The 9,300-nt window shown below is 36.1% G+C and overlaps 1 pseudogene; it reads right to left on the reverse strand.

The window, feature by feature from the left end:
- Positions 1 to 3,039: 3,039 nt before the first annotated feature.
- Positions 3,040 to 3,600, reverse strand: LOC149090060 (ADP-ribosylation factor-like protein 8 pseudogene; annotated as a pseudogene).
- Positions 3,601 to 9,300: the final 5,700 nt, after the last annotated feature.

Below are 9,300 nucleotides of genomic sequence, written 5' to 3' on the forward strand. Positions count from 1 at the left end.
TCCTTAAATAATTCTTTTCAAAACACTGAAACTGAAAATCTCTATAATATCATTTTGAAATCTGCGGCGGGCCGTAGTTTGCGTATCATTAAATTATACCATTAGTTGCGAATTATCCCATCTAACAAAGGCCATAAGTTAATACAAATAATACAGATACTAATACAACGCCAAAACAGGCAAAATGCCCACCGAGGTGGCTGAGAAAAAGATGCCCATTAAAATATAAAAGTAATTTATGTAATATTATGGATATTATAATATTATGGATATTATAATATTATGGATATTATAATATTATGTATATAAATTGTAATATTGTAATATAGTTAATATTATGTATTATGTAATGCGTGAAAGAGATATGAAAACAAGGCATGTTTGTGCACCTTTTTAAAACGAGTGCTCAAACTTATTACCGTCAAATTCATACAAAACTGCAAATTGGACCCCTATAAACATTTTTTTTTCTATTCTGATAAATTTCCATCGTTCCTTTGATATTTCTTCAAGATTCCTTCAAATTTCACAAATTTTAAAACGGAAACAAATATAAATATCAAAGAAAAAACATACACTTGACGTATCTCGAATTTTTCAATGAGGAGTAATAAAGAATGAATTTCGCTTTCACTTCGAAGATCCGTTTAAACTTGAAGAAAGCACCGGAAGGAATGTGTTTCGTGAAAAATATATACATAGGTATACTACATAAAAGAATTTTTAACGTAAATGTAGAAATTTTGAAAAAATCGTTTCTTTATTATTTTTATTTATGAGGAAAAACTAAATAAAATGATGATTTAATGAGCATCTTGCTTCTCTTTCGTTATCTAAACTAAAGAAGTCCATCTGCCTCCTCAATAAAGACGATTCTTTTCATTTGTTTTCTTTTCCTATTTGTTTTTATGTCCTTATTGCAAGATGAAAGCTTCTCGATCCTCATCCTTTTTTTTTTTTAAAGGAAGTTTTTCTGGAAAAGAATGCGAAAGAAACTGGAGCCGAAGATATCCTTCCTTAGAAAATCAAGTTTTCCCAGCATGAAGCCGGAATAAAAGCAAAGTGCTCCCGAGAAATTCAACCAATCTCGATGAAAATAGAAATATATTAGGGATTTGAGCTCTTTCTGAAAAGAAAAGAAAAACTTTTTGAAAGAACAGGACAGGAATTCTCCTCTATTATTTTATTTTATTTTTCTTTCACGATACTAGTTACATTCTGCTTTTGAAGAATACGTGATGTTCTACAACAGAGTTTCTTAACCGGGGGGCAAACCCTATGGGGGTCCGCGAGCTTGCACGAGAAAACAATTGACTCCATATTTTATAACATGCTCTAAAATTTATTCAGCAAAAAGGGTAAGTGGCCTTCATCTTATCAACCAAGAGTTTCATCGAACTCAAAAAGTCAGAGATCCCTGTTCTATAAAGAAATGAAAGAAATTATAATTATCATGAAAGCGTGAAGAGTTCTACGAATTTCATCGAATTTTGTGAGTACTGTAATTCCCCTTATACATATAAGACCGCTGCTTATTAAACTTTAAACGTTGATTTTTAGCTCTTGCTGCTATTTTCAGTACCGCACTGCCCATTCAATAACTGTTTTTCTGACATTTCAAAGGGGGCATATGATTTAGCAAGAGACCTAAGGCACTTTAAGTAATTCTAAGAAATTTTATTTCATATACAGCCAAACCAATACCTTCTAGAGCAGATACCTTCTACTCTAGAAGGTATTGGCCAAACCCTGTTGTAATGCCCCCGATTTAACACCAACCCCGATTAGCGCTAAAATTTTTCAGTCATCGAGGTTCGAACTGCATTTCTTTAATACAGTTAAAAAATCATCTAGGATATTTTTAATATTATGAAATTCTCTGAAAAAAAACTCCCCCCCCCCCATCGCTCCCCCATTAGATTGCTAGTACTAGTACTGAACCGTACATGCACCTTGTACGCAAATCCTCTGCGGAATTTCTAACGAATCGGTTACATGCCGGAACGTGTTGTGTGTTCGCATGAATATATTCATGGCCCTACGTATATAGATTGTCAGAGTTGTGCTTGTTTGTGTTCTTCCTTATTTTGAAGTGAAGATGGTAAGTGCTATCATACTGCCCTTTCCCCCCCCCCCCCCGATCAAAGTGCAAAACAATCAGGCAAAAAAAACGAGTCGGATCTCGGCTTTTATGCCTAAAGAAGGCATAAACTTACTTACCTATCTAATACGCATATTTTACCGACGGTGACCCATCACCCCTTTTCATTCAATCCACCATACAGTGCACGTGCATATCATAAAATTGAAATTCATTTCGTTTTTTATGATCACATATGATACTGCTCATTACAAATTCTCATTATATATCTCTGTTGCCATTTTTAGGCATTTTTATCATAAAGTTCTGTAATAAATTCATCATTTCTCAGTAGAACATAAATAATAATAATTAAGCTTTCGTATATTTTATTATGTACCCTGATACTGGTCAGACAGGTTTTTCGGCATCTCCGACACAATCTCTTATCAATCGTTGCTATAAGCCAGTGATTCTCAAGGTGCGCACCGAGGCTCCAGAGGTGCCACCAATTTTTGTCAAGGGCTTCACTGCGAGCTGTCGACATCGATGATTGCCTATTTAGTGCGTTGAAGTAGTTCTTCTTCGAGAACATTCTAGGGAGCCGGAGGGGCAAACGTTTGACAACAACTGCTTTGAGCAATCTGAACATATAAAATTGCTATTACAATCAATATAACTACCATAATATGTCATTTAGACCCAATGGTGAAAAAACAGTAATAAATGCCTGAATAATCATAAATCAGAACATCGGGTCACATGAATTTCTAAGTCACATATGCCAATACTTATTTTATTAATACAAGCAAAAGTACTTATTATACATGCTGTTATTTTAATTGCATAATAACTAAATGGCGATTGAAAATGGATTATAATATATTAAAAAACAAGGATTTCGGTATGAATTGACCGAAAATTAGAAAAAAGAATGTAACAGAGAAGTTATGAGTTTTTCACGAACCCGTCTTTGAATGCTTGATGAGCCAGCGCAAGGTGATATCGATGTTATTCATATCCTTACACGATATCGAATAAAAACAAACCTCGCGATTCCCTATGTCGTTCAGATTCATGGCCGCCACCACGACATCACCGGACAAGGAACCCAACAGGTCGTTCTTATTGCCAAGGACCAGCAGCGGTATACCGTCCAATTCGACCCGTTGCATCAGCAATTGCAGCTCGACTTTCGCCTCGTCGAGAGAGTCCGTATCCGCAGAGTCGACCATGAACACGATTACGTCCATCCCACGGCAATACCTACTCCACATGCTACGGAACCTTCGCTGGCCTCCGATGTCCCAGACCTTGATGTTCGTCCCGTTCTTAGAGATCTTTCTCATGTTGAATCCAACGGTCGATATCGTGTTCTCGTGGAACTCCTCGGTAGCCAACAAGTCGACGAAAGTCGTCTTTCCCGAATTCTGAAGACCCACGACGCACATTTCGATCTGCTTCTTCCAGAAGAGGTCCCGGAGCCATGACAGGAAACGGTTGATGAACGTGGCGAACATGTCTACAGCGAAATACAAGAGTTCAGATCTTAAACAAATATTTACAAAGAAATGGAAATGATGTTCGATCGTGATGGAAATTACCTGAGCTATAGGCCTATATTTAACCGTCAATCCCTTGTCCTAAAAACAAACTATATGCTATCGATGATAACCAACGATCACGCACGATTCCACGAATTACAACAAACTATCTTCTTCTCTTTCCTCAACAGTTTCAAAGAATAAATTTTTTTTTGTATCGGCTGGAAACATGAGAATTTTTCATCATAATTCAGAAAATAAACACAATAATATTTGAAGCATGTAGATAGACATTTATTGGATCATTTTGTCTCACCACGACGAAGTTCAGGATGTGTTTTCGTGACCTGCAGTTTGAGGTAGATTATGAGCCGCTAACCTTCCATATGTATTTCTGGTATTCGATCGCGTGATCAAATCCACTTAATGTAAAAGGTCAACATGCAGTTACATAGAACCACTCGAAGACCTTTAGAATAAATGAGCAGCCTTATTTCCAAAAGGAACTTTTCCACTTTTTTTCGAAGTGCACTTTTCAACGGTTTCTGAATGTTTGGGATCAGCTCTGTCGGATTATGCAACAGGGTTTATTCAAACATGATATTTTTGGTCGAAATTGCAATGTAAAGATAGTCATTCCTACCGAAATGAAACATATCCACCTTGTTCATTCATTTCGGTATTTTTCATTCAAAACGGAACATAACAATGCACTCACGTTAAGGGAATTTCAGAAGCACTTTCAAAGTCGATGTATAAAAACTCTCGATAACGGGCACCTATGGGACAGAAAATTTTGTCCGCTAACGATGACTGTCCATTAATGGATAGTAAAATACTTTGAGTTCCGTCGACGTGATTCTAAAATGTGTCCGTTGGTTGAGGTGTCCGCAAACGAGAGTGTGTTATGGGAGCTTCCACTGAAGAATGATCGTGTATTTTATATTATTTACAAGAAAGACGTAAGGGTACCTTATTCGGATAGTTGAGACTTTCTGGAATCAACAGGGGGAGCAGAAATTTCTAATTTTTTAGACTTGACCAGCTGCAATCATGACCACAAGGTGATATTTCTACTAATTTTCTGTCAAAACGGAACATTTCCAAAATTCGAATGCAGATAATTCCCTTGAATGTGTTGATAAAGAAACATAATATTTAAATATTCCTATATATTCTTACACCTCTCCCGTATGCTTGCTACCTGTTGGAGCATTTTCTCCTTTTGTAAAGCAACCCATTCCGGAGAGAAAAGGTTTTAACTTCTTCTGTAAATTTAGTAAGAATGGAAATGTTCCATTTTGAAATTAAGCTCCTCAAATATTAATTGCCTACTCAAACTGGCGCTCTACAGATCACACTGATCAAAGAATTTTTTTTTTTTTGCAAACACATACATATCACACATAACATATAACATATATATAACATAATCACATAACAATAGATAACATATATTACATATAACACAAATACAGTTTTAGTCAGAATACAGTAAATTACAAGACTCTATCTATGTATAAATCAACCTCATCCTGTTGTATATGCCTTGATGGCCAACAATATTACGTTAATAACTCGAGAAAAAAAAACGAAACAATCCTTTGCAGTTATACAAATACAAATACAACGCCACAACAGGCAAATTGCCCAACGAGGTGGCTGCATCATGGATCCCCGAGCCCCCTACCTACTACTGCTACACCCCCCCCCGCCCGCGGAACCCCCCAACGAATCGGTACATGCGGGAATGTGCATGTACGTGTAGTGCAACCTGACGTAAAGTTTTTGTTTTCTGTGTAATGCTTGTTATGTGTAGTGCTGTCATCTGCCCCCAGTTTTACTAACTATGAGTGAAGTGTTATGGTTGAATGATTTACCGTTGTAGGACTGTTGCTCTCTGTGGCGAGACTTTTTAACGGGGAGATCGGCTCGCATTTGCGCCTTGAAGTTGGGAACCACAGAAAACCAACTTCAGCCGACCACCACTGTGGGGTACGAACCCGGATCCTCGCATCACGAGTCCGGCACTATAACCACTCGACCACCACAGCGGCTTCAGTTGCAGTTCATAAAAATTTTTGTGTACTCTGAGGTGCTCCCCCCCCCCCCCCAACTTCCACCGACGAATATTAAATTTGGTAAAATGGACGTCTTTGTATTGGGCTCTAAAAAGAAAGGACAACAACTATTTTACTGAAACCTTTAACAGTTCTACGTGGCATTCCCAAAGCCTCAGTTTTTATCGGAAGAACGGGACATCGTATAAAAAATTGAATCGTATATCTCAGTACATATCCTGCCTCTCGTAGAAATTACACATCTAAAATGAACTCGTTATTCTGATACTTTTTCCGATTAAAAGTATGTATGTTTTTATCACCAACGGTTCGAATGATAAAGGGTGTATAAGACGCCCGCAAATGTACAGGGTAATCCAAAGATCAGTTAGATTCGAAAGTTCAGTAATTCAAGGAATAATGTTAAAAGAGTGACATGCTGGAAACAACATTGGGTTTTATTGTAACTTTTAAAACTAGTTACATAGATGACTAACAGATGACGCTTTATCTGTTAACAAAAGCGAGAATCGTCATTGCAATTGGTATGACCATATTTCCTCGAGAAAAATACGGGAAATTAGGTTCGCAAATATGGGTAAATACGGGACATCGCAAAATGCCGCCAACAAGTCACAAATTACGGCTAAATTGCCAATTAAGGCATAAAACTAACCGAAGAGGTTAGTTTCATGTCTTAATTGCCTTAATGTGGTGTTTTTTAAGACACCACAAAAAAAACTGTTTTCAATCCCCCAAGTTTCAAAAGATTTTCAGAATAATTTCGTTTGTGGGGATTCGAGTATTTTACTCTAAACGCCCAATACTAAACTCTATTAAATGAATTAATTTATTCACAGCTACCTGTCAAATGTGAAAAGCAGCAGGCTTCTGAAAAAAAAAAATTTTAATAGTCATTCTACTCTGTATGGGTTTATGCATGTATGGTGAGAAATATATACTGCACTAAATATTTCAACTCACTTTTGACAATTCAAGTGTTGTCAATGCGTGTTGATGATTACAAATGTCAATACCTGATGATGATGATCATATTTGTATTTTCACTGAATATTACACGTATTGACAACACTTAAATTGTCAAAAGTAATTTGAAGGATTTGAAGTATTTAGTGATCAGTACTTCTCTCTCTCTCTCTCTCTCTCTCTCAACATACATAACATTAAATCATACGAAGTAGAATGGCTATTAGCATTTTTTTTTCAAAAGCCTACCTTTCACATTTGACAGGCAGCTGTGAATAAGTTAATTCATCTAATCGATTTTGCTCAACATCTTCTGCGTCTAGAGTGAAATTCACGAATCACCGCAAGCGAACTTATTCTGAAATTCTTTTGAAATTAGGGGACTGAAAACAGCTGTTTTTTGAGGTATTTTAGAAAATTTCGGTTAGTTTTGTGCCTAATTGGCAATTTTGCGTAATTCAGAGAAAATGCAAATATAAATCACTGGAAATAATGTCAACCCGTCAACTTATAGTTATTAAGTTTTGAAAATTACCTGTGTCTACATTTTTTATGAAAAATAGCAACAAATTTAAGTATTCAAGTAAACTCTGTTTAAAAAGCGGGAAAAACCAGAACATTTTTGCAAAAAAAAGTCGCCATGGCCAGGAAAACAGAAAAGACTGGGACTGCCCGGGACATACTGTCCCGGAAATGCTCCGGACGTACGGTCACCCTTATTGCAATGCATCCTGTAAGCAAAAATTCCTTAATCGGTAAAGCGTCATCTGTTGGCCATTTTTGTAATTATATCTTCAAGCGAATATTCTAACAACTGGCTGATGTGAAGATGAATTCAGGAAAGAAAACTCAACTGCCTATGCGGGGAACCGATCCCACGTTCTCTCACATGCGGGGGGGGGGGGGATGAGCGTTCTAGACCACTACGCTAGAAGTACCCCGCAGAGGCAGCTGAATTTTCTTTCCTGAATTTCATCTTCGTATCATCCAGTCGTTATAACCTACGTATGAATAGCGGAGAGTGGCATCATCCTCAAATTTCTTTAAGGTTTCAATAAGACCCACATCTACTTTTGAATAACCCTGTGCTTTCAACCATGAATAACTTCCGAAAAAAACCGCAGAATCCTAAAACAAGTTCATCTATATATTTTATAGACGAAAATCAATGATTCGAATTTACTCAAGTAAGTAATTTCATTTGAAAATAAGTCTAATTAGCAAATACTTCAAAATTCAATGAAAAAGCTAATTTGAAATTCCTCTTTTTTTAAGTCAATTCACCATGATTTGACTCAAAAGTAGCTCTGAAAATATTTATTTCGGATCAAAGAGGGTTTATGTTTATCAAAGAGGGATATATATATATATATAAATTTTTTTGTAACACAACATCACAGGAATTCTTTCATGTTTTTAGTATTCCCGAAGCCACAAGTTACAACACGCTACAAAAAAGTATTTTCAATCATCAAATAATTGTAAGGTATCTATATCACTAACGAGGCAAAAAAAAAAGGAAATAGAAGTGGAATAGAAGTGGATCTACGTATTCCTCTTTCATCTTGTTCAACATGAGAACGTGCCGATGACGTTAATGACGAGCATGAAGTTTTCGTCCGAGAAAATAAAAGCGTCGATATTAAAGGTCCGTCTGACCAGAGCCCACCTGAAGAATCAAGATTATTATCCATCACCACAACACCGTGTACAAGAGCAAAGAACCTCGTTATTTTCAGAGCCTTTCACGCTTTTCTGCCAGGATAATGAATATTAGTATGAAAGAAATACTTGGTTTTTTTTTAAGCGTTACTGATACAGTCACACTCGGTTATAACGACACGGTGGTTGTGACTAATTCCCGTAGAAAATAATGCTAATGTGATTCTTGCTTTTTTACGATAACGAAAATGCAACAACCGTCGCAGCTCTATCACGTAAAAAAGAAAAATATGCAAAAAATATGTAAAAGACATAGAAATCCGAACCCTATTAATTATAAATGTGAATGTCTATAAATCCATTCAATAGTTTCAAAATATAATTTCCAAAATTAAAAACTAATTATTATTTTCAATTTAAAAAGAAACATCTGTTTTACGTTAAGATTTTTAAACGTTCGAGAATTTTAATAAAAGAAAATTACTTTATATTATATATTACATTTTTTTTAATGAAGATGTTTACATTGTTCTTAATGTAAGTATAAATAACTAAGGAAAAGCTGCCTTTCGTGGTGGTTCTGTTTTGAAGACGAAGGTTGGTGAAGAAATTGCTAGTTGTTAAGAATTTCCTATATCATGGGGAGACTCGTTCCGAGTGTAAATGATGTGATACGCTGTATGTGTGATATAGTTTTTGATGCAGGGGTGCCCAAATGTGGCCCGCTAAGGGGTTTCATCCGACCCGCAAAAGTTGTTTCCGATAGAAGAATATCAATACACACGTTAAATGCCTAAAAAAAAGGCTGACCATATTTTATAAAAATGCGAGATATCGCCAAAAACGTTGTCAAGGCACGTATAGTTGTCATTTACAGCCGAAACATTTATCAAAGGAAGGTAAAGTCGCCTATTACCGGCATAAAACTTCTCAAATTCAAGTAAAGTTGCCATTATAAAAAAAAACT

The sequence above is a fragment of the Pholcus phalangioides genome, unplaced genomic scaffold, assembly GCF_987345545.1.
Source record: "Pholcus phalangioides strain wild (caught in Gottingen) unplaced genomic scaffold, Ppha-v1.0 ptg000001l_1, whole genome shotgun sequence".
Classification (NCBI taxonomy): domain Eukaryota; kingdom Metazoa; phylum Arthropoda; class Arachnida; order Araneae; family Pholcidae; genus Pholcus; species Pholcus phalangioides.